The 5412-nt window shown below is 42.4% G+C and overlaps 1 long non-coding RNA gene across 1 annotated transcript; it reads left to right on the forward strand.

Annotated features, from left to right (window-relative positions):
- Window positions 1–1375: 1375 nt before the first annotated feature.
- LOC124230206 (uncharacterized) lies at window positions 1376–4787 on the forward strand. The gene is made up of 3 exons (XR_006886106.1): window positions 1376–1461; window positions 4246–4383; window positions 4678–4787. It is a non-coding gene; the product is annotated as an uncharacterized LOC124230206 (long non-coding RNA).
- The last annotated feature ends 625 nt before the right edge of the window (window positions 4788–5412 follow it).

A 5412-nucleotide genomic window follows, 5' to 3' on the forward strand; every position in this document is an offset into this window, starting at 1 on the left:
GCACCACTTGTCAAGCCATGCTGTGGTAGGCATCCCACATATAAAGTAGAGGAAGATGGGCACGGATGTTAGCTTAGGGCCAGTCTTCCTCAGAAAAAAGAAAGAGGAGGATTGGCAGCAGATGTTAGCTCAGGGCTGATCTTCCTCAAAAAAATAAAATAAATAAAAATAATAACTCCACTTCAAACTTACATTAAACCTGAGCCATCTATTTGGCTAACTATGGATATTAGTTGTGCGAACACATCACACTACCTCATCAGATGGTTAGGAACAGAATTAAAATAGGTAAAACACTTAGAACAGGACCTAGCATGTAGCTGGGGCTCCATGCATTTAGTTATCATTTTTATTACCAAACTTCATCATTTTAAAACACACTTTTTTGCAACATCTCTGAAGCTGGGATGGTGTGTCATAAATTGATGGGTAGCATTTTTTTTCTTTCTTAGTGGTACGTAAAATAAGAGTGTTTCTGACAATTGGTGATGGCTCTGATTCAATAAAATATATTATTACTATTACTTGCTTCCTTTTGTCCTTTATTTTTAGATATTTTACCATATTTTTCTACAAGTGATTACCTTTCTTTTTACATACTGATAGTCGTATATATACCTCATATATTATGAAAAGACAAATACCAACAACCCCTCCACCCCCACCCCTAGGAGACCTCTCAGAATGAAAGATATTATTGAAACCAACTCCTGCCAACTTGGGCAAAAAGGAAGATTTTTGGAAGGATACGGAAGAGCAAAAAGAACAGACTCAGAGAACCAATTCAGAAATGGCTAGAGAACCAAGCTTGGCACCAGAGTAGCCTCACGGATCTTTATGGTGTCAAGAACACCTGGCTTTCTTTCCTGGGAGCTATTGCTGGATGAACTTGGTCTACTCTTTTTAGATCTGTTTGTCATGCTGGTCAAGATCGTAACTATGGGAAGGAGCCCGTGAATGGCATGGGTCATGTGCCTGCTCCTTAGCCGAGGGAGGGCAGGGCATCTTAATTATAGTCTTACCAAGCTGTCTCCAATGGGGAGAAATGAATCTTCAAGAGGAACCGGGTGCTATTATCAAGGGAATATGGAGTAGATGCTGGCCTGCCAAAACCCAACAATGTCCACTGCCAATTTGAACAATAACAACCAGCAGCTGGTCATCCTAGCATGCTAAATTCTACAATCAGTATGAAGGTCCATTGACAACTGGAAACCTTGAAGTCCTTATATTCTAGAAGATATCTTCCCCACCACAGAACTATAAATAAAGGAGGACTTGCAAGCAGCATGGGTGGGGCAAATACCATCCAGCCCAACCTACTGCCAACGTTCACACCCCACAAGGAGCCCTGGGTGGGTGAGACTGCAGGTCACCAGGAAAGGCACTTTCTGAGGGCGTCCCCAGATTCCAGCTTTGTCCTTGATGCGCTTACGCCGCTATGAGCGCATGATCATACAGGTCAGTCTCATTAGCTCATATTCAAAATCCTCAAATTTGTTTTAAGGCACAAGATTAATTATAGCTGGTGGCTTGACTTACGCATTAGATGATTCATTGTGAGCATGCAAACAATCTTAGCTGTTCCCAGGGTTGCATGAGTCAACTTGCTTCCATCAACTTGGGTGAAGGCTAGCTGGCCTTGTTTCCGTCACCTGGCTTTTTGGTGTTTTATTCTGCTGCCAGGTGCCACTTTCTCCTTCCTGCCTCACCCTCATCTCCTTGCCTTTGCTTCTGCAGTCCTACTGATTACGCAAACAAATGCCTACTTAGGGGGCACATATTCCTGCCGTGGAGAAAAACAAACCAAAGGAGAGCTGCTGAGCTTGTCATCTGCTTTCTTGGCAGGAGCAGGACATTAATTTTTGCAAAGGCAGCTGCAGCAAGAAGCCTGTCCCTCAGGCTTGGCAGGAGCAGACGAGCAACAAAGGCTTCATGGGGATCTAATCTGTGAAAATCCCTGGGTGGAGTCTGTATTGTTTCCATCTGCCACTTGTTTTAAGGTCTGCTTTATTATTAGTGCATGATATTGAGAGTTACCTTTTCCACTCCGGCACTTTAATACAATATTAAAGACATCTAAAGAGATACTAGGAATTTAAAGGAAACTTACCAAGTCATTATTTTTGGGTAAAACTGGGTATAAGAGACTGAGATTTAGGGGAGGAAGACACTTCCTCTACCCACTGTGGGTTCTTCTGGCCGGAGAATGAATTAAATTCACGTGAGACAGAATAACAGGAGAAAATTAAACAAAGCTTTATAACATGTATACATGGGAGAGGCTCAGGCAACATGAGCAACTCACCAAAATGGCGGAAGCCACCACCTTAAATATCATCTTCAGCTAACGACAAAGGAGCATGTTGGGGGTGGAGGGGGAGTCAATCATGGGAGATTACCACACAAGTACAGTAAACAAATGCAGATTTAAGTCCTTGCCTTTGGCATTGATTAAGAGTTTCTAGAGATAAGGTCATCTGCCCCAATTCTTCCTGGTACAGAGAGGGAGACACCCTTACAGATGGAGATTTCCTTTACAATGTAAATGTCTCTTAACAAAGGGTAAGTAAATTCTGCTCCTCAGAGCCTTCTTCCCCTCTGCAGTTTTTTAAAGTAACCAGCCTAAAAGAATCCTCATGCCAAAGAGACATATCTTGGGATGGCCAATTCCCATCCCCCACAGACACAAATGATAGAAATTTGTCATTCAACACAGCATTTCAACATAGGGTTACGTGGTATTACTTTGATTTATGTTTTTGCTTATTTGTGCATTAACGCATATTACACACACGATTCTGTGTTAATGGCTGATCCTGCACAGAGGCAGTTCTGACAGTTCCAAGAAGTATTTCTACAAGCTTAATTCTGAATCGTTTGCCTTGTCCTAACTTGCACTCTGCAACCTGACTTGCTTCCCATCCTTCTGGCTCCTGAGCTCCGGCTTCATTTGTGACCTTGAAGACCTTGGACTTCACACCTGGCACCAGTTTTCTAATTACAGCCTTTTATTGCCTTTCTTAATGAGAGTCTAGATTTTCCTTCTGGCCTTGTTTCCTTCATCCATCAGCTCAGCTTTCAGCACCTTTAACATCTCCTCTTTGACCTGAGGATGCCTACAAACAGTGTCTGCCCCAACTCTGTAGCAGAATCCAGACAATTAATGAAAAAACAAAAACAGAATGAGGAGCTTATGGTCTATTGGAGGAAATAAGGCCTGCATACGTTGAACAGCAAGATTTTGCTGCACATTATACATGTTCAGAGATGGAGGATGCTTAAAGCCCAACTTTTGGAAATAATTTTGTAGGTTAGGGTGATAAATGAGATTTCTCTCTCATGCCAATTCCAACCCATTGGTTGTACCACCTGCAGAAAATTATTCTAAAGCATCATCTAGGCTGAGCAGGAAATAGTATCTTGATTAGTGGGGTTGGCCTTAAATAAGGCAACATGCATTTGCTATCCCTACTGAGATAAATGATCCACCATTTAGAAATGTTTAAGTAGGAGAACATAAAAAATGAAATCAATATTTTAAGGAGATCAGTTGGGCTCAGTACAGAATGGATTAGAGGAGAATGGGATGTTTTCAGAGAAACAAGTTAAAAGGCTCTTGTAGTTTGATCAAGAAATGATAAAATGACAAAACATTGCTCCTGAAAGGGGGCAAAAAATGACATAAACTGATAGAGCACAGTTCTCTGGGAGGGAGTGGGGCCGAGCCAGGGTGTTTGGAAATTAGCTGGCTGAGGGCAGAAGGTCACAGGGGCAGAAGCCGTGTGATTCCTTATTCCTCCTGAGGACAGACCACCAAGGCAGAACATCTGTTGCCCTCTTACAAATTCCAATAGGCATCAGCATTAAGGGCAGTGGAAAACTGTCCAATACTGTCCGCCAATGGAGAGAATTTGCCCATATCCTTTCCTATCAAGCAGTCAGCAGATGGAAGGTTTGGACTTCTGGATGGGACTGACCAAACCAAGGACTGATGAGAATCTGTATTCGAATGGCAATGTGTGAAAATAGAAAGAAAAGAATGGATAAAAATTGATTAAAATGTAATAAAATACACAGGATTTTGTGAGTGACTATAAAAGAAGCAGTAAAAGCAGAAATGACTCTATAGTTTCAGATCTGAGAGAATGGAGAGGTCCTTAAGAGATGTAGAAAGGAAGCTGAACTAGAGTATGGCAGAGACTGCTAAATTTTCCTCAATATCTGTCTTCTCTTCTCCTATAGAACTAGAGCCGCAGATTTTTAGCTGGTTATATTACAGCTAACAGAAAAACCACCTTTCCAAGTCTCCTTTGCAGCTGGATGCCCAAGTCTATAAATTCTTGCCAATGAGATATAAACAAGAATGACGTGCAAGTTCAGGTTTGTACTCTCAAACAGAGCCTTCCTCTTTCCTTTTTTCTCCTCCCTGCTGCCTAGATGGCGTCTGAGGTGATGTGATGAGCCATCTTGAACCATATGGGCAAAGGCAACTCTCTAGAGATGAAAGAGTAGCAAGATCGAAGGATTCTGGTCCTTGATGCAGCCATCTGAGCCGCGGACGGCTTACACCAGGGCTGTTACAGAGGTGTGGGGGTGCAGGAGTTCTGTCTTTTCTAATTACCTATCATGTGGGGTCTTTGTTACTTATCTGCACCCATATCCTAACTTCTACAGGGAGGGACTTCTACAAGGAACGTATTAAAAACTGCATGTCAGATAATCGGGCGTTTTGCAATGAGATGATTGAACTGCTCTGTGCAATCCTCCTGATGATCACAAAAATAGAAGAGATGCCAGAAAACTAGAGACAACCAAAGGTAGGGAACAATTTTTTAAAAGAGGAGAAGCAGGTGGGTCTTGACAACAGTCACTTGGTGAGCATGGAGCTGAGCCAGGCCGGGTTCTAGAACAGGAAGATCCTTGAGCATTCGGAACAGGGGAAGATGACTAGGAGGAGCCAACATAAGCTCCTGAAGAACAAATACCAATTCCTGTTTCGATTATAATTGCAGAGAGGTAAATCAAGGTACTTGAGTCCATGTAACATATATGAATTTCTGCAAGGCACCTAACAAAGTCTTTCTGAATTTGTTTTTAGAGAGAATGGAGGGATCTGTAGTCACTGATTGCCCAGATCGATGGATGCGTCAACATGGCAGGAACGTACTGATAAAGTAGAGTTGCCCGAAAGCCAAGTACTTATGCTCCACTGATGGATCTAGAGTGCATGACAAGGAGAGGATTGTACAGATCTACCTGGACAACCAGAATATTATGTTTGATTCGTGGTGCCTGGAAAAAAGACACTGATAGATTGCAACTCATCCAATGGAGGGCAACAAGGCTCAATTGGAAACCAAAGAACCAATAAAGAATGGGAGGTGTTCAGCCTGAGGAACTGAAGGCTTG

This window comes from Equus quagga, chromosome 19 (genome assembly GCF_021613505.1).
Source record: "Equus quagga isolate Etosha38 chromosome 19, UCLA_HA_Equagga_1.0, whole genome shotgun sequence".
Classification (NCBI taxonomy): Eukaryota; Metazoa; Chordata; class Mammalia; order Perissodactyla; family Equidae; genus Equus; species Equus quagga.